General features: G+C 45.2%; 1 long non-coding RNA gene across 1 annotated transcript in view; it reads right to left on the bottom strand.

Annotated features, from left to right (window-relative positions):
- Positions 1-26,470, bottom strand: part of LOC133139354 (uncharacterized) — a 52,086-nt gene extending 25,616 nt beyond the window's left edge. The window contains exon 1 of the long non-coding RNA XR_009709808.1: positions 26,298-26,470. This is a non-coding gene — a long non-coding RNA (uncharacterized LOC133139354). The remainder of the gene's footprint in view (positions 1-26,297) is intronic.
- Between the last annotated feature and the right edge of the window lie 801 nt (positions 26,471-27,271).

The raw sequence follows: 27,271 nt of genomic DNA, 5'->3' as shown, positions 1-27,271 counted from the left end.
AGACCAGGGTAAATTCCACGAACACGTCTTGAATACTAATGTGTGTATTGTGACAGAACACAACACTAGATGACAACATTTTAGCCCCCCCCGCTCCCCTATACATCATCTAATGATATCATATATCTCTTTCAAATCAATTTTTATTTTTTGCAATCCATTTCATTATGATACAGGTCTACAATGGGGTTTGGGTCAAGCAAACTTCCATTTCTCACACAGTCTCGATTATATCTTCCATCTATCGCCACGCTCACGCCACGATATGAATTACAAAACTACGAGGCTCTTTCTCCGCCGCCCTAAAAGTACAATCACACTCGCGGTTTCACGGGCATCGCACATTTTGTTTTGTCAGGTGCTGTGAAATCCCGCAGTTACACCGGAGGCTTTCTCACTCTCGCTGGCACTCACGCCAAAACAAGGCAACGTTGCGTCAGGAAAGCCCACCGCCCTCCAGGCAGCGTTTCGACCGCAAAGCTACAGAGAGCCGCGGCCCCACCTCAGCCGGGCCTCCTCACAGTCTGCACCGGAGCTCCACAGAGATTCCTGGAGCTTCTTTATTATGAGGTTGTCCTGCGTTTGACAGGTCAGAACTCATTAACCGCAGCTAATGCAATGAGTCAATTCCTACGAAAAAAAAAAAAAAACCCTGCATAATTTCTCCATCAGCTACAGTGCCCACTTACACCGCTGGCTGTGTTCTCCTTCCACGGCCGTGATCCTTCCTGCACCACCTCTACGTGAGCGATCACACAGACCTCCGAACCTGGACTGCACGAAACCAACAAGAAAACCCGCACAAATAAGCACAAACTACACTGACGGGCTCTCCACACTCTCCACACTAATTCCCGGCATAATGCACAGAATGACTACACCTAATGCCTGTCTGTGATTAGACATCCACGGGATAATTAATTGTCAGCCCGTTGCCATAAATAAGCACAGGCAAATATCCACCCATCTCTTTCTAAAACGAAACAGCTGTAAGCAATGATCTAATAAAACATCTTTCCATTTTCAGCGGTTCTTCTGACCAAACTGGAAGTCGTTTCTTAATGAATTGGTTGAAAATAAATTACAGCAGTTGTGAAAGCAATCCCGGAGTCACCACACAGTGGAACTCGATGCGTTTCCCAGACTTCCTGCTGCGGACAGGAGAGGCAGGAGCGGCGAGCCGTGACGTCACGGGAGGGTTTACGCCCTGCTTACGCCCTGCTTACGCCCTGTTTACGCCCTGCTTACGCCCTGTTTACGCCCTGCTTACGCCCTGCTTACGCCCTGCTTCCGCCCTGTTTACGCCCTGCTTACGCCCTGCTTACGCCCTGTTTACGCCCTGCTTACCCCCTGCTTACGCCCTGCTTCCGCCCTGTTTACGCCCTGCTTACGCCCCGCTTCCACCCCGCTTCCACCCCTGTTTACGCCCTGCTTACCCCCTGCTTACGCCCTGCTTACGCCCCGCTTCCGCCCTGTTTACGCCCTGCTTACGCCCTGCTTACGCCCTGCTTACGCCCTGCTTCCGCCCTGTTTACGCCCTGCTTATGCCATGTTTACGCCCTGTTTACGCACACCCTGCGGCCGTTTGTTTGTGGCCCCTCCCTGCCCCACAGCAGCATGCATAATGCAGGAATGAAAATGTTAACAGTGGCAAATAAAATCGGCAAGGTGCCCCCACAAATCAGGCCAGTTTAGGAGCACATTTAATCATCCATGCATTGGGGAGGCGAAGCGATTTATTGTGGCATTTCCAGGAAGATCAGGACCCCATTTTTCCAGGGGCCTTCCAGAGCCTTCTGCTCAATCCCCCCAGCCCCCCTCCCGCTCCCCCCCCCCCTCCGGTTCCACAGCGTCAGAGCACTCATTGGAGAACACACACGGGTATGAACACAGACACAGATCACTGCCCCCCCCCCACCCCCCATCGAAAAAAAACAAGCACATTCTCCTTCATATCTGTACTGAAACGAGAGTGCATTTGCAATGTAAACATTTGCAAAACAAGTCAAGCCATTTTTGCCCCATGTGCATTTCCTTTATAATACCACCACATATTCCATAACCTGACAAGGCTTCAAATTTTTTTGTACTCCTTCGCCATCAAACGACTGAGGGAAACCATGGCGGAAAGATTAAACTCTCTTTAAAAGAGGCTCGATATTCTACCGTCAATAGTTTAAAAAAAATATAAAGGCACTGGTTACACAAGGCCCGTTGCGTGTAAATATTTACCGTGGCCCTCATACTGTATTACAGTCCTGTTCCTGTATTCTCTAACCACATCCCTGCTGGATGAGATGCAAGCAGTTGCACCATATGGCGGTGTCAGAGAAATAAATAATTTTAAAAGCTGCATGTGTGGAGCACAACAGCGAGTGCAGGAATACCATCACAGCAGTCCCCGTACTTAACCCTGCTAATAAGAGCCTGGGGTGTTTACTGGGGAGAGAGAAGTACAAAATCACATTTTACTGCTTTGCAGACGGCCGCATTTAACTGCCATTTTCGAAGAAAAGGAACTGGCAACTGTCTGCGTGGGTCTGAACGGCGTGCTCTCGTAGCGATACGATCCGTGCCTTTCAGCGTTTCCTGTGCACGGGATGGCCTAATCGAATGAACCGGGCGAAGACCTGTCCAGGCTTTTAGCCCCGCACCCCCCACCTGCCCCCCTGCCTGCCTCTCCTCTCTCCCCACTGCTGAACCCATTCTCTACCTCTTTTCCACCTTTTTTTTTTATTCAGCCTGTTTTCCCCGGGGTACATTCTGTGTGTGGCTTGAGTCATCATTGTTCAAGTCTTTAGAGTAAAAAGAAACACGCACACACACGCACACACGCGCATGCATGCACACACGCACACACACTCACACACACACACACACACACACACATACACACACACACACTCACACACTCACACACTCACACACTCACACACTCACTCACACACACGCACTCACGCACTCACACACTCACACACTCACACACTCACACACTCACACACGCACACTCACACACACTCACACACTCACACACTCACACACTCACACACACTCACACACACTCACACACACTCACACTCACACACAAACACGCACACACACACACACTCACACACACGCACGCACACATACACACACATACACACACACAAACACACACACAAACACTCACACTCACACTCACACTCACACACACACTCACACACACACTCACACTCACACACACATACACATACACACACACACACTCACATACAAGCTGGTGGCAAGGTTACAGCATGCCAGCGGGGGACTCTGGGAGAGTGAGGGGCTCTGAGAGAGTGAGGGGCTCTGAGAGAGTGAGGGGCTCTGGGAGAGCGAGGGGCTCTGGGGGAGCGGGGGACTCTGGGGGAGTGAGGGGCTCTGAGAGAGTGAGGGGCTCTGGGAGAGTGAGGGGCTCTGGGAGAGTGAAGGGCTCTGGGAGAGTGAAGGGCTCTGGGAGAGCGGGGGACTCTGGGAGAGCGGGGGGCTCTGGGAGAGCGGGGGACTCTGAGAGAGTGAGGGGCTCTGGGGGAGCGGGGGACTCTGGGAGAGCGAGGGGCTCTGGGGGAGCGGGGGACTCTGGGGGAGCGGGGGACTCTGGGAGAGCGGGGGGCTCTGGGGGAGCGGGGGACTCTGGGAGAGCGAGGGACTCTGGGAGAGCGGGGGACTCTGGGAGAGCGGGGGGCTCTGGGGGAGCGGGGGACTCTGGGAGAGCGGGGGACTCTGAGAGAGTGAGGGGCTCTGGGAGAGTGAGGGGCTCTGGGAGAGCGAGGGGCTCTGGGAGAGCGGGGGACTCTGGGAGAGCGGGGGGCTCTGGGAGAGCGGGGGACTCTGAGGGAGAGGGGGACTCTGGGAGAGTGGAGGACTCTGAGGGAGCGAGGGGCTCTGGGAGAGCGGGGGGCTCTGGGAGAGCGGGGGGCTCTGAGGGAGAGGGGGACTCTGGGAGAGCGAGGGGCTCTGGGAGAGCGGGGGGCTCTGAGGGAGAGGGGGACTCTGGGAGAGCGAGGGGCTCTGGGAGAGCGGGGGGCTCTGGGAGAGCGGGGGACTCTGGGAGAGAGGGGGGCTCTGGGAGAGCGGGGGGCTCTGGGAGAGCGGGGGGCTCTGGGAGAGAGGGGGACTCTGAGGGAGAGGGGGACTCTGGGAGAGTGAGGGACTCTGGGGGAGCGGGGGACTCTGGGAGAGTGAGGGACTCTGGGAGAGCGGGGGACTCTGAGGGAGCGGGGGACTCTGAGGGAGAGGGGGACTCGTGCGGCATGCTGACAGGGCGGCCGTCACGTCATGGCACACTGAGGAGTGATGCATCCCGACAGCACTGGTGCACGCGGGGGTCTCTGTGAACGGGGGGGGCTCCCCGCCCCGCCGGCCGGGAGAACGCTCCCCTCCTCACGGCCAAAGCCAAACATCCGCAGGGGAGGGACACCGGAGACCTGAACCCTGAAGTCCCTCAAGCACCATAACCATTGTGTAGTTACACAAATCAACACAACTGTCACATCAGCCACGGGGCCTTTGTTTATGCGTGCCATCGCTCTGATCTCAGTGTGTTCGCCTGTTAGAGTCAGTGGAAATCTCAGCACGTTACAAAACGGGTCCGTTTACCTGGCGTTTTTGGTAAAAAAGAAAAAGAAAAAAAAAGGCAACCACATAGTCGCAGAAAATCCTCGACTCGTTCTGCGAAATTAAGAGGATCTTCAAGCATTAAAGCATCCTAATTGACATGTGTTTTCCTCCATTTCGTGTTCCTTTTTTTCCCCCTTTTCCTTCAAAATCATAGCCTCCGATAATCGGGGCACGCACCGCAAACCACATTCTCGTTATGTCGCTGTGCCATCGTTTCAACTATTTTTAGAAGCGGAACATTATTTTTTATTTTTTTTTACTTTTTTAATAAAATAAATTACAAACTGGCCTTGTGTGATCATCAAATAAACTGCACTGGCCTGAACTACTGAAGGGCCCGTTATTGAACATCTGGACCAGACAGCTGACGGCAGTCTGACTCGATAGCTACCACTTGACTAGCGCCACTGCTGTACAGCACCTGGGCCATCTGATGACTGGATATCAAACAGTAAGCCAAACGATATCAAACAGTAAGCCACACAGGACACAGGCCAATTAGCCCCCGCCATTGAGCGGAGGCAGAGCGCATATCAGCAGCCTTTACGTGAAATATGAGACACGCAGATCAAACGTCCCACGTTAATGCAGTGTTGCTATTAAAATTCATTCCTGTTGTCTTTTAAAACATTAGAAGTTTTTCTAATTTAGTTTACTGTGCAGAAACTGGCCGATTTTACTACGATAAAATGACGGCGCAGTGCTGCAATGGTTTAGCACACAGTTCCGGGGTTTGGCAGTCCTTTTCAATAAACAAATGAAGCAAATGAAGATGTTGTACCAGTGTTTGTGATCCTTGTGTCCTGTGTTCAGAATAGAGCGAGTCACTTTCTGTCACGCAGAAGGCAGAGTTTGGAGTTTTAAAGGAGAGGCAGGACGATACTGGATCCAGCCTGAAAAAGGTAGCCTGGCTGTGAACTGATTGACAGGCACACAATAAAACTCGCATGGCAATGCTAAGTGTTTGTTTCAGTTTCTGCTCACAAACACAATGAAAACGCCTTAATTCATCCAGGCATTCAGCCTTAGATCAGAGACATTCTATCTTTATTGGGCTATTTTAGTCAAATACTCATTTTATTCATTTTCATTTCATTATTGTCCTTATTGTAGGGGGGGCGCGGTGTTCTCAGATGTATTTCATCTGTATTACATAATAAACACACATTAGAAGAAAAAGTACATTTCCGGTCTGTGTTTTGAACAGGACATCTACTGACCTCTCAGCGACCGAAGGGGAGAATGAAGAGAAGCGTGTCAGCTCACACAAACACAACACACACACTCGCACAACACAAACAGCCCTGGTGACAGCCCGTCTCCGCCGTAATAACCAACAAAATGGCCTCTGCCCTCTCATGTTCCCGGCACAAACTGATATTAGAATAAAACGGAGAGGTACACGGAGCGGGACTCCGGAACAGCGTTCGGCGGCAACGCGCGCACTCGGATTTGACGTTTCGCCGGAGGACCCGGCGGTTCCGGCGTTTCCTCGCTGGTTGGTGTTGCGTGACGTGTAAAACCGTGGGGTTTAACTCAACGCTTCGGCGTTTATTGTCTGGATCAGGACAGGGGAGGCAAATGGGATAAGCAAAAAAAAAAAAAAAAAAAAAAAAGGTGCCCCAAGTTGTTCAACGTCCACGGTAAATCACGCCCATTTTATTGCCTCTAATAAGTTGATGCAAGGCCATTCGTCATCCTGCCTATCGTTCAAACATTTAAGGCATATTTACAAGGAACTTGTTAAAATATTTAATAATATTTAGTGGCAATTTCGACGCGGCCTGTCAGCGGTGGATTTACGCCCTTTAAGTGTTTAAAAAGACGACGACATGAATAACCAACTGTCAGAGTTGGCTCATTTGCATAGACGGGCCATAACTCTGCTACCTTGCGTTTAAAAAAAAAAAGAGGTTTTTAACAAAACGAGTCATAAAGGGAGTGTTGAGTGATCGGCGTGAGTGATGGCGGGATACTCCTCCGCCCGGGCCCCGTCGCCCGCACAGAGGCTCCCGCCAACGCCGTCGCCCCGCCGATAAAGAGACACGCATCCCCGCCGTGATTTATCTCCCCCGCGCCGATGAGCGCAAGATGGAGCGTCTCCTATAGGGTCTTCTAATTAATTGTGATAGAAAGCTAATTCTGAAGGCTCTGCCTAAACAGAGGGCCAACCGGCAGTCCTTCCTCCCCATCCCCCCCCCTCCCCCTCCTCCCACAATTCATCCCGGTGTCAAACATTTCCGCCGTAAACTTTCTCTTTCTAAAGTGTTTCTGGGCTCTAAGCTTTTATCTTATCAAAGAGGGTTTTTTTTTTTTTTTTGGTTCAATAACAGCACTCCGTCCGCCCCCCCCCGTCCGCCCCCCCCCCCCCCCCCCCTCCCGGACCACGGCTAACGCCATTCGCCGGCGGTCGCCGGAACCTTCCGTCTCCCGTTCTCGGAGGCGCCGATTGGCTGCGCCCGGTTCGGCGTCCCTTCAAGGTTCCGCGGTTTAATGCCGAGCCTTTTGACCTCCACCAGGCCACGAGTTAAGCAACGGAGAAGGACCCCGTTGACACTGATTGCGGGGCCGTGAGTAGTCTGTCCCCTGTGCCCTCTCGGCGCGACTCTAATTAATAGCCAATTCATCTTGCCCGGTCTGAGCCTGCACACACAGTAATATATGGTTAGTTTGGCAAGCAAGCAATTAAGGTGTAATAACCAAGTACAGGCACTCTATTTGGGGGAGTAGCGCCTCCTTAGCCCATTGAGAGGAAACAATTCATTTATGGAAGGATCTCGTTGGGAACCGGCACTCTGCGCTGGCCCCCCGCTGAATTCAGGGCGGTGTTCCTGTGCGTTTGGACAGAGCGGGCTGGGAGGCGACACCACCACGTCTCGTCCGCATCTAATCTCAACCACCACGTCAAGACAGATACCGTCCAGGATGACCATCTCCAAGGTAAGGAGTTTATTACGCAGGGAGACCGGCCCATCTCCGGTTAGCACACGGCCGTTACAACAGCGCTATTCCCACCCGAAGGTTGCACATATTTTATCTGAAATGCACAGAGGCAGCCTGCAGGAGACAGTTTTCCTGGGAACGGCTGTATGCGAAAGTGTCCATTAAGATGCATTACAATAAACGTTGCACAGTATATCTTGGCACTGTCAAACTGATGGCTAATAAAAAACTGGGATGTGAGAAGCCATTGCCTCCACTCCCCTCGTGGAGCGGGACTCCACAGTGCAGGTGAGGTGGTGTGCTACTCCAGAGTCACGCGGTGTCCCGGGCCCCCAGCCCGCTTCAAATCTCAGGAAGAAATAATATCCAAACGGCACAAGATAGGGAGTGGTCAAAGAACAAGTGGACAGATAAGACCACTGTTGTTACTGTCACCCGTTGAAGAGCAAGTTTTCTAGAACTCCATCGCCTTCAATTATCAGTAGTGACTGTAATGAAAGCATTAGGATGTTCAGTTAAGTAATCGTATATGTTTGATCTCACGACGTAAAGGGTTAATCGCTCTCCTCCTCATGTGCAAGTAGAGGAAGCACGGCGGCACGCCACGCTGAATGGAGAACTTGCGGGTTCTCCATTTTCTTGGGTTTTAATCTCACAACTTTGGTCACCGCGAAATGTGATTCGCATTATAAAGATCTTTTGTCAAAAAAAAGAAGACAAAAAAGGAAGCTACTCCAAAGAAACTGATTGGATACTTCAGTCATACAGATGTGGTGTCGGAATTGATGAACAGCAGTCTACTGTACAATGTGCCTTTTGAGATGAATTAGGAGCATACTAAAAGTGCGTAACATCAATGGCCCTTTTATGGCCGATTTATTCATTCAGGGCACATCCACCTAAACACTTTCTCTGGGTTTTTCTTTTCTGCAGAACATCCCAGGATGCCCGATAATTCATGTTAGCAGATAAGCATTGTGAGGTGACTCCTGAAGAGGTCTTGCCAAGCCTCCGCACAGAGGGGTCAAGTAAATCCCAAACTTCACAAAGACAAGACGCTTGAAATGTCGGCCATTTTGTGCTTCTGGTGGACTAAATTATGCAAATGAGGAAATAATCAAATTGGAACTTGGGCGAGCAAAACAGACAGGTCGTTTCAAAGGTCCTTTATCACACTTTGTTTCTCCATCGTAGTTCATGATCTCCTATTAAAAGGGGAGGATATGGAACTGAATACACCCTGGCCCAAGTTATTGAACTTCTGAGTATCAACCGTTTTGTCATTTTGATAAGGCAGAAACAAATATGACAAGCCTCTGGCTCTCTACCTCACAGCCCAAATATAGTGAGACCAGCAGGGCAATTGTGTTGGCATTTCACAAAAAAAAGGACAGCTATAAAATGCCACCAATCACGTTAGCTTTATCTAGATTTCATGACTACAAGACCAAAACAACTTCTACAATATCTATTATTACACGACAAAAAAAAAAAAAAACAGAAAGAAAAAATGTCTTGCATGAAGAATAATCTGCCTGGTATTTCATGCTTATAGAAAAATGCAATATTCAGAAGAGCGAGACTTCAGCTTGGGCGTAAGCCTGCCTCTCAAGCACAGCCTTTTTAAACCCATTATTCTTTGCTAGAACTAATAACGTTTTTTTGTCTCTGCAGCTTAAGACACTAATTGACTAGTTTTTTTGGAGGATAGCCCAGATGGAAAAATAAGTACCCCCTTAAAGACCCCGCTCCCTCCTCTTCCCAAAGTCTTTAAGTCCCTTATTAATTAAACTTTCTCCAAGTCACTTTTTTTTATTAAAAAAGATAAAGTCTGCTGCCCCTAAAACTGGTTCTAGACTATTGTTTAAGAAGCTAAAATTTATTTCCATAAATAAAAAAAGAGACTTTCTGAAAAAGGTTTTTTAATACCATCAGCCGCAGCCTAGGGACTGGAGCTCCCAGAAAGATCTCTCATTAATTACAGCCCTCTTTCTTCCATTCCGCTTTAAAGTTGCTCATCCTAAACTGGGGCCTTTCTGAGACACGCGCGTGCCCACAGTCTTAATATTAATATTTGTCTATTGTGTTTTATTAATTTGAAGGGAATTCCTACATTTTCCTCAGTGTGAAAGCAGATGAATATTAATCCGATTTGGGTAACCAAACGGGCCAGAGATGAAGATGAGGTTGGGCAAAAGCTAATATATTTTAAAACAATGTAAATTGTTCACTCGAGGTACTTGGCTCCAATATTAAAACTAAAGCATAGCCGCGCTATGAAAGAAAACCTTACTTTCTTCATGAATCGAATGGGGCTCACAGATAATTGTTCAAGCGCTTGATCATCGGTTCATTTACACTGCACCATTAGCCAAGGAATAATATTTACCGATCAACGCCAAACTGACAAACTGTGATGACACATGAGACATATGCTGAGGCATCCCTACAGTCCGGGGGCAATAAAAAAAACCCTTAAAACCATAAACCATACAACACCACTGTATACATATTATATATACTTTACAACATATCATTTAACCAATGCAAATAAGGAGAAAGCCAATACACATCGTCATCATCGACAGCCCATAATATTAAATAATATTGTTGCCGAGCGATAGGAGCGCTGGAGTCGTATCCAGGTGATCTGGGTTCGTGCCCTTCCGCCCAAGAGTCGCTATGACGCCCGAGATCTGATCTCCCGGCTGGAACTGCGGGAAGGCGAACTGCACAGGAACTGAAGATGTCCCGTAAAGCCCAGCACATGCCCTTCCTGTCAGTCTTCACGTGTATTACAGTATCAGAGAGCCCAAATATAGACAGGGAAAGGACAGACCAGCCCGTTCGGAGAGGGCTTTAACTTAGACGGACAGGGAGGCCTGCTTCTCAGCACCAAACTCCCAATAAAACCTCAGCTAATTTCCCTGGGTGTAAAAGTAATGAGGCGTTCTCAAATGAAATCAATCGCATATGGCCAAAGCTTTTGTCATGAAATTCAGGAGTTTTGCTCCTTTTGTTCTTAAAAGGCACTCTCGCAGCAAGTCAAAAGAGGCAAGGTCTCGGTTCAAAGCTCGATCTCCTGCTTGTGGTTTTATCCAACTGACTTTTTTCTTTTTTTTTTGTTTAATTCTTGTTTTAACTGAACAAATGATTGTGTTGACATAGAACCACAGAACCTGGCACTACACCCAGGTGCACACCCACCGAAATCCTCCACCCTAGTTAAATAAGACACTTTGTCACGGGATGGCAATAAAACTAAAGCATGTGTTTTTTCATGTTTTATTTTTATTTTTATATTTTACATTTCTTTACCATAACAACAAAAGGTAGAAAGGAAAAACAATAGTTGTGATGGGCGGCCATTTTGTTGACCATGTCTGACAGCCACCTATCCACAGGCCTGGGGCTCGTTCTATGAAAAACGATATACAACTACTTTCACTCGCACACAACAAACGACTGTCAAAATGCTCTTCGGGACTTTTTTCAGCTGGTAATTCTCAATTTGTAGACCGCATCAGGACAAACCGTTCCAAACCTGCCTCCCTTTTGTGACTGCGGTTAATTTTGCTTGAACGGAAAAACAGCTATTAAATGGCATGTAGGTCATCCAATCACGTCTAATCTTGTCTTTGTTGGTCTTTGTCTCTTTCGCCTTTTTTTCAGTCAGTGTAAACACGGCTGCACTAATAAAACGTGTAACTTTATCCATAAGTGAGTGTTGCATGTGTTCCTCTTCAGTGTTCAATATTTAGGCTAGTAGAATTCTGCACCAAATATGCACATTAACTTTGCTTCCCTTAATATCTAGAACTACAATATAACATTAGTTTTTGCTACTGATAGGTAGGATGAGGAACATTAGGGACTGCCTCATGGCCAGGGGTTATGCAATGGAGATTCTATCGCAAAGTGGCTATTGTTTTCTACACAGATTTTCATTGGCAGCCAAGCTTTAGTGGACTGATCTGACCTTACTGAACTTCACCAGGGAGGACATTAAGATGTTGAATAGATGGGGCTTTTTCACAAAACAATTGCACTTCAATTCACAGCAGTAAACATATTAAAATTATGTTAATTGGCGTAAACTTTAAAAATAAAGTTTTGTATGGAAAAAATAAGATAATAATAATAATTCTTAGCTTCATGCTTATTTGATAGCATTTACTGAGCTACCACTGATATGCACTAACCCAGATTGCACTCTCCATCCACCCAGGAGCCAATTAAAACCCAGCATTAACATGACACAGGTACTGATTCGCCTTTCAAACTGAATTCTGAACGCTTGCATCCCCACACATCAATTACATTCCAGACAGTCTGCCATCCAGCTCAGAAGCAGCCCGGTTCCTGGCCAGCGTTCTGAGGGGGAAAGCCTGCCACAGAGGTCACTAATCAATGACTATCGCGACTTCCTTCCTCAGCTCCGCGTTTGATGTGAAACAGCGGCGGCTATCCCAGTGCCACACCTGCCCGCCGTTTCCCCGCCCTCACCGACACCACCCCTCGCCCCCCCCCCCCCCCAGAGGTGTTGCTTCAAGGGCTTACGGACGCGTTTCGGTGTAAAAGCAGCCTTAAGTCCCCCGCGCAGACCCAGTCTAAACGTCTCTGCCTTTCATCGCGGTCACCGCGTGCTCTTTGTTCTCGGGTGCCGCCGCCTCAAAGCCGGATTTAGTCTCTCGTCGTCAGGAAACATCGCTCTGCATTCCTTCTTCTTCTTTCTTTTTTTTTTAAAAGAGAAAACGAACGTGAAGTTCTTCTCACTGGACCGTCAACGGGCTGAGCAAGGATTCTACTTTTGTGTGTTGAGACATTAGCGTGCGGGCATGTCGGCCATGACACTGCACGGTGCTGCAGGAGACTGAGCAGGATTCAAAGACGAGGCGTATCTCAGGATCGTACCTCGGAGCTGGTGGTCCGTGGTCACGCGTGGCGGTTCTCACAGGCACACGTACGATGAGGAAACGCGGAACTGGTGCTGCACTAAGCCTAACCTACCGCTGGCAAAACAATGCCATTTCAGTATCACTGCATTGACTCTGATGAAGGCTACAGAGCTTGCTAATATAGACTACCATCTTTCCCTACAATCTTAATATAATCTATAATGCTTGCCGTGAGCTTCTTCATCAAGTGAACCACTCAGTGTCCAATTTCACGTGTATTGATAAGTTTTAAATATCATTTGGGTAATTTTTGATATGCCTGACCGCATCATCAAGGGAAGACAAACTGGCTACGTGCTGTATCTGATGCACACATGCACCAAAAAAAAAGATATAAATTAGACAATGAACTTTGGTTCATGTCCCACGACACTGTATTGCCAGCAGAGTGTTGGTGGAGAGTGAGCGTCGATGCCCAGAGACACGCGCAGGGAAAACCTGAGGTCCTGAACGGGCGAGAAGGCAGCCGACACGTTCAGCCAGGAAGGGAAGACTGAAGTTTAATTTCCCTAAATGCCAGGATGCAGGCAAGCCTGCACGTCTGTGCGTGAATAAATTTATCTATCGATTTGAATATGCAACCGCTTTGTAATTTAAGGTTGAACGTTTATCAATACCTAGGCTCATATCTAAGTAATAGAAATACTTGCATACATCAAAATCAATGTATGACAGCTAATTTCTTATGTCATAAAAAGTGACTTTCGTGTAAGTAGAACTAATTATGCACTTTTATGCTCACAATCACATTAATTTGTCACAGATTTTTCCTTTCGTAGCACGCATTACTAGACATCTACACATGAACCTGTACACATTAAACGCAACAGAGACACGAATACACCAGAGGAATGAATATATAATCTGACAAATAACATCATTCCCCTCCTCATACCAACCCTTCTGGTTCATTTTTGTGCAGCCTTAAATCGTGTATCCTTTCTTTCTGCCAGTCCAAATACATACAGCTTGTTTTATGCATACTCGCATCAAATCATACTCTATGGTATTTTCTGACACAGTAGTTCGTGATTAAAGCAGATTAACTTGGCACTTGGCAATGCCCTGTGATGTTGAAATGATGAACTATGTGTTTTGAAATGTCTTTCACAACTTACAGCATATGCCTTAGGTGAACCAAATACATGTTTTTTGGCACCAGGCTTTGTCTGAATGTTGAAAGAACTTGAAAAATAATATGGCCAGCAACACCTTTTTTTTTTTTTTTCAAACAGCAGTTGAAGAAGACAGTTATTAGGGGGACAAGTGATTGTAGCACAAATCTTTTTGAAAAAACTTTAGTGTAAAAGAAAATAAATTCTCTATTTTGAGCACGCAGCACTGCGCAAAGCCTGCACTGTTTATTTTATACATGCTTTTTTTCTCATCATTATTAAGGACATTAACCATTTTGGAGGGTACAGTATGAGTACTTCAGTTATATCATATAACCTTAATATTTAAGACACGTATGCTCAGTTAACAGGACTGCAATATCATATCGTTTTTATCATCTGCGCTCCATCACCTTATTACAGAAAATTCAGATTACAAAGAGAGCATTAAACGTCATTTTGAGGCTGTAATAATCCTGCCTGTGTTAACAGCACTATCAGACCAGGAGGAAGCCTGGCCTAATTCCGGTAAATATATCTGGATTCAGAACTAAAGGCCAATTAAGGACGCTTTTAAACTTGGAAGTCAAGTATTACTTGGCACTTCTCCAGTTCGAGGGCTTTATGGACAGGCAAGTTTTTAGGTCTGTATTCGATTGTGGGGGAATTCATAAATACAGGAAATATGGGCCAAAGAAGAGTGCGTCGGAACAGTAAAACGCTCGTTCCCGGTCCTCTGAGGCCAGTGAAAGATGAACCGTGTTACAGGGGAAGACAGGCGCTGATGACACTAACTTAAATCTCACTTCCTCAGAATCACGCTTTCCACCCATTCTGCCTGATAAACAGCCCCGTCCTGCCTCTCCATTTCCTTTGTCAGTTATCTGTTTTCTGCTAACGAAACGTCACTAATACGTTCTGGAATGTTGGGCGGATGAGCCATTTGATTGGCTGCGAAGAGCTTAATGATGTATACCAAATGTGGAAGGACAGCTTCTTAGCACAGATCGCCACGGAACAGCATATTAGTTGACAAGGCTTTCGAGTAGAATTTGCCAATTCTGTTGGAGTTTAATCTCAAATGGGGAGCAGCAAAATGCTTCTAAAGTGCCACATCCGTTCCCCAATCAGGGGCCTCCTGCTAGTTAGATTGCACATTTTCCTTCAATTAGTTAAATTGTAAGGACACAGTGAAAAAAGTACACTTCGTGGAGAGAAAAGCATAATTGAAGGAAAAGCCAGAGTCTTGTTTCCATTTAGGAAAAACAACATTCTTGATTGTGTACCTGCGTTCCTTTTAACTAATTAAAACTGCAAATCAAAAATCTTAAGTTGTCTGTTTTACATAAATGCATAAAACAATCGAGAGGTGGGTTTTTGCTCCATTGTTCCTCTCTCCGAACATCTTATTCTAGCCTAATTTGAGCCATTTTGTCTTTCAGAGAGTGGCATACAGTCATCTCTAAACGGCTCCATTTAAAATGCAATTTGATTAGCTGCCAAATTGCTACCAAGTCTCTCCCACTGCAGCGTTGGGATGGGGTAAACATTTAATTACCATTTGTACATAAAAGAGAGGTCTTTGTCACATTTTGTATAATGCATCCCAGAATGACCACTACTTTCAAAGCGCTCTGGCCCTGGTGGTTTCAAACTAATAGACGTGTGAGGGGGGGGGGGGAACAGACGAAAGAGGGAACGCTCACAGAGGGCCTTCCGTGGTGCCGAACACCCCACAGGACGTGGCACGCTTAAATAATCCAAACTTTTCTTTAATCACAGTTTAGAAAATTGGCTGGGACCTTCGGTAGGAGACAGCTGCTGTGCCCCGTAGCCATTAATGAGATTCACAGAGGGTTTCCCCCCTTAAAATATTTACACCGTCCCATGGCGCCGCCATATTGTCCTAGAACGAGGAGATAAGAGCCAAGGAGGTGTGTTGAAGTTCTCCTAATCAATTTGCTAATTACTGGAGTGGCTATAGGAAGAGAGAGAGAAATCCCTTCTGGCAAGCTGTATTCTAATAAACGCTGAAAAATTTATTTACTCAGTGAGCCAAGTGGAATTTTCAAGTGGAATTACGGAGGAGGGCTGATTGAGACTGACGGTACTGTGGTTGAGGTCCCAGTCAGGAGAGACGCCTCTTTGAACCAGTTAGGAAATCAAGCCCCGTTTCTCTTCTTCTATTGTCTTTTTTGAAAAGGTGCCACATCACCCCCTTTAATTGCAGGCCAGCATCCCCGGCGTCAGCGTCAATCTTGAACCCGTGTCACCGTAGAAGGTGAAAACCGTAATTGTAAAGAAGTGGCTGTCGCAGGCCAGGTGATCTTGAGCAGGTGTAAGATCTCTTTAAGCGCAGAACGGCGTAGCACTGCCTGCAGTGCGGAGCAGAAGTCGACGTTTTAAAAGACGACATCAAACAAGGGCCGCTTCTCCCTCCTTCCACCCACTGCCCCCAGTACTTTAAATCAGTACATGTCAGCACCACACAAGCCTCCTGCTATAATCTAAACATCTCCACGCACATCAACTCCACACACAGCTGAGCTGGGAGAGAGACACACAAACACACACTCAGGCACGTACACACATGCACTCATACTCACACACACAGGCGCACACACACACATACACTCACAGACATGCACACTCACACACAGACCCACTCACACACACACACAACACACACACACAGACACACACACATGCACAAATGGGTGCTGACACCCAGGCACACACACACAGACACACACGCACACGCACACGCGCACACACACACAAGCGCACACGCACACGCACACGCACACACACACACACACACAGGCACACACAGGTGCTGACACCCAGGCACACACACACACACACACACACACACACGCGTACACACACACACAGACACACACAGGCACACACACACACACAGGCACACACACAGGCACACACACACAGACACACACACACACACACACACACACAGGTGCTGACACCCAGGCACACATACACACGCACACACACACACACACACACACACGCACACACACACACACACAGGCACACACAGGCACACACACACACACACACACACACAGACACACACAGGCACACACACACACACACACACACACACAGGTGCTGACACCCAGGCACACATACACACGCACACACACACACAAACACAGACACACACAGGCACACACCCACACACACACACACACACACACAGACACACACACACACACACACAGCGGCTCCAGCACCAGCGGCAGCTCTCCCCGGGCCCAGAGGCCAGTGCGGTGGCAGACGGGTTGGCGGGGTTTGATGGCACCCCTCTTCACCTCTGACAGAGCCGCAGACCCCTGCTGCCCCACCGGCCAAACACGGCGCGGTGTCTGTCACAGGAAGTGTTCCCCGTCTCCTGAACACCTCCTGGCCCTTCCTGCCCCCTCCTGCCAGGGACTGCCCCAAGGCCACCGCCCTTCAGCCCCGACCGCAGACCGAAGTCCAGCCTCACCGAGGCAAAGCACCACAAAACCTCCTCACACTACAACACAAAGCACCACAAAACCTCCTCACACCACAACACAAAGCACCACAAAACCTCCTCACACTACAACACAACACATGACAAAACAGCCTGACGCAGCAACACAACAAATTACAAAACACCCTCACATTGCAACACAATGAACTACAAAACAGCCTCACACAAAAGTAATTTTAGCCCAAAATCTCAGTCACTGGCCTAGCATAGAAACCGCAGCGCGACATGGGACAAACAACGTGCAGCCATACTCACCTAAGACATCTATAAATAAAGGTTTAAAATGGCCAAAGCAATACACAGCACATCGTCTATTTCTCGACTATGTACAGTCATGACTGAAGAAAAGTGATTTGTTTCTACTGCTCGAACATAATTTTTCCCTAAATCCTAAAACGCGTGCGATTCCCCTGACCTCCGCACCGAAGGAAACTTTTTGTATTATCTAATTGAGAAGAGTCTTCCCCCGGTCTGAGGGGAGAGGCCTGAGGGGACTCTGAGTGCCGAGGTTATCCGACTCGAGACCTGGCTTTGGGGGATGCCTTCAGCCCGGTCTTCGGAGAGAGAGCAGATCTCACACGATCAGAGAAGAGGGCTGCGTTTAAAACTTGGGTCTGCTGCCCCTAGTGGCGAGATCGGCCTCAGATACGCGCGTGAGGGGAGAGATTCAGCTCTGTTCAGGCCCCACCGAGCCTTTCTCACAAACCGCACTTCTCAAACTCGTACGTTTCAACTCCAGTTCTGCCTTCAGTTCAGCTCATTTATCCCGAGTCTGCACACAAATTCTCCTTCAGCCGCACTCAACACAAACTGATGAACAGCATTCTCTTCCTGGAAAATAATAATAATTATTATTGTTTTCCTATATTAAATGCAGTATTTCAGTGTTAAATAGCTACATGAGAACAGGTGATTTCCTGCAGTCCAGCCAACTCACAAAGACAATGGAGCCTGGAGGTGAGGTAATAGAGATGTTTTTGTATCGATGTTTTCCAGCCCACAGTGAGACGCATCAGGTTGAGAGTGGAACAGAATATACAGCCATTGATTGCATCATTTTCATAGACAGTTGTACAGATGGGCCTTAACTGGAGGAAACCCACTGGGCATTGAGGTTTAAAAAAAAAAAAAAAAAAAAAAACACACGAAAAGCAAAAACAAACAACCAAAAAAAATAAAAACCCGTCGCTGTGACATTTCGCTCGCTCTCACCTCGGCGCACGGCAGTCACCACGGACCGCTCTGCACAAGGCTCTGTGTTCTGATCACCATGGCGATGCCTTTCTGCCTCCCTGGCTCCCCCGGGGGGGGCGGGGTGGTGGTGGTGGTGGTGGTGGTGGGGGGGGGGGTCGGGGGCACAGGTTGCCATCGGAGACTCAGGGGGAAACGTAAGGCTGGCAACAGGATGATCTGAAGGGTACGGGGGGACTGATGTAACATCACTAAAGGCAACAGAGCACACCTTCAACACCCAAGCCTCCGAACGCTTTCTCAACAATTTTCCACTTTACAGGTAACGAGAATAACAACCACTGTTTTCCGTCTTACTCGCGCAATTAAGAGGGAGCGAAGACTGATTAAATAGCTGGGATTTTTCTAATTTCTCTCCTAACCTTTAACAGGGAAGGGGGGGGGGGGGAATAAAGCAAATGGACCCAGGATATGAGCACAAGCCCTCAATGGAAGCGTCAAACATCTGTCTGAGGGTAAATCATCTTTACGTGACAGAGTGGAACACAGATGACATTACTGCAAACAAGACAAAGGGCAGTTGCTTTTCAATGCACAGATCCTTCTTTTATTTGCCCGGTTGTTACTGTGAATATTCATATTTTAACTGCCGCTGCCTGAATCAGGTAACGCGCAAATAAAAAGGGTGGAAAATTCCGTCCGGAGGGATTTGCACTTTTACCAAACCAATCCGCAAAAGAATACATTTCCATGGCAAGCTAAAAATAAGACCCTACATACTACAAAAACACACGTGCAGATCCATCCATACTCCACGAAGCGCCACGTGCAAGTCAGCATATTAGTTTGTTTTTGCTGTTGTTTAAAGTGAATAAAAACTCATTTTAATGACGACAGCCTTCCAAACCAAACAGAGTGAAGCGCAGAAGGACAGGGAAGGATAATGAAAAAAAATAAAAGTTAAAGAATTTAAAAATGAATATTCTGGGGCAATGAATGCCAGCGCCTTGTGAACGGAGGAGCAAAACCACAGGCTTGGGAGGATTAGTGCTGCTTGCTGGTGCCAGCATGTTCAACGTTGTATACTCGGTTAGGAGTGCTACTAGGAAATCAGCACAATATTTAACAGACAACCAGACAAGCAAAGCTGGAACAGGTGTATAATATGGTCATTGTTCTTCTTAGCTTGGGCCCTAAACTGCAGCATTTTATACATGCTGAAGTTTGTTTACAAGGGACGATCCATTTTTTACCATAAAGTAGCATAAAGTATTGTAGAACTTTTATAACACGTATTTATCTCTGAGCTGGGAAACAGTACTTGAGGAACAGTTTCACATAATCATTCAAAAGAAAGATTGAAAATAAAAAAAAATACTTCACGCAATATCAATCGCCGGCAGATTAGTTATTGTTATTGTATTTTATTTTTCGGCCCAATTCCATGACCTTCCGGGTTGGTGCGCTGTTATCTTAATGACTGAGAGGGCTCCAGTGATGCGTAAAACTGTGTATCATCGGCACATCCTTGGAAATTAAATCTGCCGCAGAAAACAATACCATCAAGCGCCGATGTATGTCACAGGCGAAGCAGGGCCCAAGAACACAGCCTTGAGCAGTACAACGTTTGCAGATCAGTTTAATATTTTTCTAAAAGATCCTAATTGTATTTCTTTAAACACAGATGTTTACATGTACTTAAACGGGGAGCTTAAAAACATGTCCTGTTAACGCACAAACATTGATAACAGGCTGGCACACAGCTCAAGGGGGGAAGCTTCTTATGAAGATTGGATGGCAATAGATCCAGGAAACATAAGGAGGTTTTTGAGGGCTTGATTAATTTGCTGCGTGGGTCTGGAAGAGAAGAATATTGTACACTCCGGGACAGGAGTTGATGGAGGTGTGTGCACCACAACTGAGATTATTTTCCTTGTATCTTCCATCTTTTTAGCAAAAAGTCTTAATGAAACCATTACTCCCTCTAATCAGCAGAAAATCCAATCCAGAAGTGAAACAAGGCTGAAACATTAACATTTTACAATTTAACCAAAGTGCTTCCATTTCAGCGTTTTAATAATATTAGCATATAACACGAGTGTAACATGGAATATTAATGCTTACGCTTAAATTAATGCAGATGCTTTTTATTCCGGTGGCAACCCACCCACCCTCGATGGCCCAATTCATCCCTAAGCCCAGTGCCCACACTAGCACCCCAGTGGGCTGGTTTGCACACCTCCCTGCTGCAGGCAGCTAGGAGCAGCTAAGAGCAGCTAGCATGTGCTTATGTCTCCAATCACCTTGGCCAGTGGCAGGATTACCCTGCATTTACACTCAATGCTCCTTCACTCCTTAAGGCTTATTAAGAATGATAATGAGCTCTGTAAGGGGCAGTATGTCCCTTTCTCTCTCTCTTTCTCTCCCTCTATCTTGTTCTTTCTCCTTCTCCTTCTCATTCTCTCTCTCTCTCTCTCGCTCTGAAAGGACCTAGGACAAATAGCTAAAAAAGGCCATTTTCATATAATAATCAAAGGCCTAAATCAATACACATTTTGTGCCTAACAAACAAGCCTTCTAATGGCGTTCTTGTTGTGATCTGTTTGTTTAATTTCTCCTAGAATGTTCTTCACTCCGTCATGTGGAAATGCTTGGGATGCAATTCACCTTGAGCCTCAATTATATTGGATTTCTGCACCAGTTGATCAAGCATGTGAAAAGGACATTTCCACCAGCACTAAAATAAAAAATAATAACAGCGATGATTAAAAAAAAAAAAAAAAAAGAGAGATGAGAGCAACGCGGGCCCCGTTGTGTTCAGAACAGTATATTTAACACAAGACTGAAAGGTGACACTCTGAATCTCTGAATATTGCATGCCCATTTAATCCAGTGAATACGTGAGAGCACCCGATTCTTCATCGCTGTATGAGCCGTCATCGCTAATGTGAAATTATTCAGTGACATTACTCATTCATAGGGTTCCTCTGGTGACCCGGGGTCCTAAGGCAAGGTCAGGGGGCGAGAAGAAGCCAAAAGAACAGGGTGCAGGCGGCAGGGGCGTCTTGACATTTAGTCGGCTATGAAACGAGGGCCACAGAGCTACTGTGACCGATGGGTACAAACAATTTGTGGAACTGAGTCAACCACAGGCTTGTTAACCAATAAGCATTTCAGCAATCCATCAGAAGCCAAAGGAGTTTCTCTGCTACAGGCAACAACACTCTCTTGTACCGAGAATGAAAAAAAAATAAAAAAAAATAAATGACCTGAAAAATGACATAACCGTATACCCACCTGACTCCCTCATCGATTAAATACACTGTTTTAGTGCTGGGGGGCCTAGTCCACCCCACCCCAATGCCAGTCCACAACAGGATTTATGAGGTAGTTCAAACCTACAACACATCTCACAATGTCTGAAACAAAATGGAAGAACTAAAACTCCTTAAAGTGCAAAGAATGATACCCTCTCGCAGCTGGCATTTAAACCCAATTTACCACATTTTCTAAAATGAATCACTTCACTTCACTTCCTTGCATCCGAACCCACAGCTAGATGGGAAGCACTGTTTTACTTTTACTTGAGTCCAATAAAAGACTCAAGTCAATTAACCACAGCTGCTGTCATATTCAAAATTAAAGGTCTACCACGCCCACCCGCTCATCTCGATGGTCCAATATTAACTGCGCACCTAATATAAGAACGAAGGTGCTTTGCACAATCTCGCTTATACTTATTGTGGTTCCTAAAGGAAGATCCTCATTGCGGAGTGCCAGTTTCCATTTAAAAGGCTCTAAAACACTATTCAGCATTTGCACAATACAAGCCTGTTTGTTTCTTTTCCTTTTGTTTAACCAGCTTCCTCTATGAAAGAATGAACCATTTATGTCAATGTGTCCCCAGGTGTATATGTGCGTATATGTGTGTGTGTGTGTGTGTGTGTGTGTGTTGGACAGAGAGGTAGCATACATACACTTGTATTTACGCTTTTTGGACTGGTAGTACTATTGCATTAATTTGCTTGTATATATTCACAGGCAAACAAAACATTACAGGTTAAGCAGTACTGCATCCAGTCATCATTACAATTAAACTACTATTCTCATCTCCAAGTACAAAAGCTACATTTTGTCTTGGACAGAGCCAGCCTGTGTGTTGGTACACCGGCTGCAAAAACAACAGATCATCAATTAAGCTTAATTATGAACACATACACATGAACAATTTAAGTGTGAAATAGAAAGGGGGAAATGAATGAATGAATGAATGAGAGGAAGAATACGAAGCAGCAGAAGAAGAAGGAAGGAAGGAAGGAAGGAAGGAGAGGATGAGGAGAAATAAATGAGGTGACAGATGGACCTCATAATGCCCCTCTCAGACCAGGGGAAGGGGGGCACCTGTAAGACTGCCCTCCCAGCGGGAGCTGGCCAGTGGGCAGATGGACACACACCTCTGTCCACCAGTCCACATGCCACCAGTCTCCACAGGTACACCCAGGGACCGGACAGCTATGGAGCTATGGTCTGGAGACCAGCAGGGCTCACACAAACAAGGGCCTCCCATCTGATGCCCGCTCACACACCAAACCCACCACTACCGACACACCACTACACCACGAAGGCGACTGCAGTACCACTGAACCTGAGGGTCCATACTGAAGAAGGACCATACTGAAGAATGGCCATACTGAAGAATGGATGCGAATGGATACGGGCACTTGCATCTGAACTCTATTAGTCAAATCAAACAAGAACGAATAAAAATAAAAAAACTATAAGTGTTCCCTGCTCGTATACTGTACTTCACCGCTGTCAGAACACACACACTGCGTTTCAAAATCAGGGAAATCACATTGGCCGAATTTGATGTCAACCAAAATTTGACAATGAGATGTCTAGCTTTAAAGGATGTGCTCCTTTTTTTAAGGATGCATATAAGCACATACAGCTACAGTATGACAGTATATATGACTCCAACTGTGCTGGCACTCTACTGGAGATCATATGAAAAGCAGTGCATTTAAAAGATGAATGGCATGAAAAGGATTCAACATGAGGAGGAATAAACCAGGGAAAAACATATTGGTAAATGCTGACAAATGAGTATCAAATACTCATTTGTTATAACAAATAAAAACATTTTAGAAAGAGAGAACTTCCTTTAATGCTTGGAGGGGGAAAATCTTTCACATTTACCTTGTCTTCTAATATCACTGGCATTTTCTAATATGAGAAATGACTTTCCTTGAATGATCTGTTTAACCAAAGACAGAGGAGAGGGGGGAAAGGAGTAATTAATTACTTATGTGAGCCATTGCTTCAGAAAGACAATAAACCTGCCTGGTCGCCATGGATATGACATATTTGCTCTGAAAACAACACAATAATTAGCAAAGGAGAAAGATCCAGCGAGAATATGCAAACTCCAGGGTTTAAAGCACCCGTGATCTTTTCCTGGCTGCTATTCTCTCAATTATGAATAACAGCAAATTACATACATACATAAAGCGATTACGTGACCAAGACAGGCTTGTTTATGGAAATGACCATGTCATTATGAATGCACCGAGCCTCAACTTATCAAAACTAAAAGGCAGGAACCCTCTGGAAATATTTCTTTATTCCATTTAACTTGTTTTGTCATTTCTGTAATGTAGAAACTACAGGCATAGAACAGGACCAGATGCAGACATACAAATAAAACCGGAATATGTCATATCCCTGCAAAATAAGGGAATAAGCTAAGTTGTTTAACTATTATATTTAGGCAATATGTTTACAGACCATACCCTTTTGTTTCTGTAGAAGAAATTGTAAGATATTGCCATTGTCTTTCAGGACCTAGGCTTAAATATAGGCTCTTCTGGCACCGTGTTTAATTTGCATTTGTTATTTAAACACAAAATTTGGAAAGGCCAAATGTAAATTTAATTGTGCATGCAGACAGTCTTTGATTGAACAACTCAATTTCTCGTCGATGAACAATTATTAATGACAAGTGCTGCTTCAATTTGGACGAGGACAAAGACGTCACAAATATATGCAACAAAACAGACATAGCCTACCCTCATGTCTCTTTTAAGGTCAGTAGTTCAGCGAATCAATTTAAGGCCTACTTTTCAAAATAAGTCTGCTTCCCCAGCAAGATAATATAAAAGGAGGTATTGCCAAGTTTAAAGGCTTTACAATGGGCATGTGTAAATGACATTGGGGGACGAAACGCGAGTAGTGAAAAAGTGACATGATATAAGCATCTCTCCTGAAAATACTGGCGCCTTATAATAATGCTTAAGCTCGACAAAAATAAAGAAGTGATCCCCGTGGAAAAGATCATTGTCTCTTTAAACGTTTATGGCATATGGAGTTTGAATTTCTCAAAGAGATCAGTTTAACGTCGCCATAGAAACCGTGATTATCAACAGAATAAATAACTAATAAATTTAACAAGAAGAAAATGATATGGGAGAATTTGATTACGTTACGCTGCCGAGTACCTTAAATGATAACTTTTAGAATCGTCTTTTAAAACTGAAAGTAAAGCGAGTTGTGCAGACTTCTCAAACAGATGCCATGTAGTTCATATACTGCTTGTTTCATAAATATGATCATTTATTTTGCAAATAGGTTAGTTAAACAACTCTATTAACTGCACGCGAGGCTACTGCACCTATTGTACCTGTAGTGTAATTATCTCAAAGTTATTGTTATTGGTGACCAAACCGAAAACTAAACAGACTGCGCGTTTATGTTTATGTAAAGGGTGGAGGCTTAACTTTCAAATTAATAATTCTGTTTAAGCTTATTATTCGCGAATGATTTAACTAAACTTTTAGATACCGTTGAATTTATTCGGTGCAGTCAATCTGACAGACATTTCAACGGAGGTTAAAAACTGAATTGCAATCATAAAAATAACTTCCGCGTTTGTTTACGGTCTTTATTGCATGCGTAACTCTTCGGCTCTAATCGTTTGACCTTATATGCCTGTTTAAAAAAACACAAAGTTGCAAGCCAAAACGAAACCCCTTCTCTATCATTCACTCTCACACACTACTGGCTACATACACACACACACACACACACCAGAGTGATCATGTTAACACCTGTTATACACTACCCGCCTCTAGAAAACTCAAAAGTTTAACATCTTTTCAGCAGTTATACGTATTATCGTTGACTTGACACCTTTACATTAGCGTAAGGCTCCAAGTCGCATTTACACTGAAAATAACGCTGTAAGATTACCGTTTTAAGTGCTGTTTAGGCGTTTCATATGACGAGCTTAGCCTCCAATGCAAAATGATTTTAAAACGAATGACCAACTTATATGTAAAACAAAGTTTCCGCTGTTGTAGAGAGAGTCGAAGGTATCTTACTTTTTATGAGCGAAGATTAAAATATCGCATCTGAAATTTCTGTCAATATGTCAGCAGCGAATTCAGCCGTAAACAGGCTTGATCCAGTAAGCTACATAGGAAAGTTGCACTTGAGTCGCAACTTGGGGTTTTAAAGGTGGTTAAGTTGAATGGGCGTTATTTATCCCACGTTTACGTTACAATCTCCAAAGCTCATATATTCCAACAAGTTATGAAAACAGTATCTGCGAAAACAGTAGGCAGGTATTTTTAGCCACGGACGCTTTATTTACAGGGTCGGTCGCATGCTCTGGTACGCTCGCTGGTCCTTGCGGCGTTGGAGTAAAGGGTACCCCGTTAAACTGGTCAACTGATTGATCCACGCTGTCATAGCGACAGATCGGGACATATTTAATGTCACAGACGAGCTACTTGTATCAAAGTAAAAAAAAAAAACCCGAAAGAAATCACTTTGATGTTGGTCAGCTTTTCAGCTAAGTGACATGTTTGGAAATACAGACGTATTGGAGGTGAAAATGAAAAGTCTTACCTGCACTTCGGTGCCTTTCGATGACTTTCCAACTAAAGGGAAATGTGTGTTTAGGATGGACGTTATGAGGGAATGCGTGATCAAAGTTGCCTCATTTTTCTGTCTTTCTTGTTTTATTATTGTATTTTCCTATTTCTAACACGGGGCGAGTCGCCCGGAAGATCTGCCCTGGAGACCGCTTCAAGTGGGAAGAGGAATCCTTAATTGAATTTCTCAGTTAGCGGCTGCGAAGTGGAAAATCTGGAACGGAATCATGATAAGATTCTCCAAAGTGACAGGTTTTCTGCAAGTCAGAGGGAACGCGCGCTTCTGACAGCGAGCCGTATCTTTCACTGATTTTTTTTTCTTTCTCAGTTTCAGCTGTAGACTGTTTGTAGACTGGCCGTTTTCATCTCGTTTTTATTTATTTACGGAATAGGCGAAATGTTTAACTCCAAACAAAAAGCGTTAATGAATTTGTAAATGTTTCCTGAGTATTTTGAATAGGGCCTATGGATTTTTGAATCAGGATAGATTAAAAAAATAAATCCTTTCAGGAATATATTCTGAAACTTCTGAATTAGTCATTTCAAATAACTATGTTTATTTATATGGAACACACATGCTCAGTAAGTAAGCAGGACTGCCAGTCATTTAATGAGTGGTGAGCCAAATACTTCACAGAAGTGCAAAATACATGCATTTTAATGTAAAATCATATAATAATAATAATAATAATAATAATAATATATTATTTTATTTATGATTTAATATTATTATTATTGTTATTCATTAAAGTAGCCTGTTTCGTACCATTTGTCTCACTGTAAAGCTGTGTGAGATAGAGAGCAGACTGCTGAATTTTGACGAACCACGTACTTAAAAACAAATGAAGAAGAGAAGACTTTAACAGCTGGAATATGCATTTTAATATTCTAGTGCTAACTACAAGTAGATCTTGATAAGAGCGCCAGGATTTTTATCTTGTTTATTAA

This window comes from Conger conger, chromosome 10, assembly GCF_963514075.1.
Source record: "Conger conger chromosome 10, fConCon1.1, whole genome shotgun sequence".
In the NCBI taxonomy this organism is placed as follows: Eukaryota; Metazoa; Chordata; class Actinopteri; order Anguilliformes; family Congridae; genus Conger; species Conger conger.
Note: the sequence above shows the minus strand (reverse complement) of the source record. Positions and strands in the feature narration are given on the sequence as shown.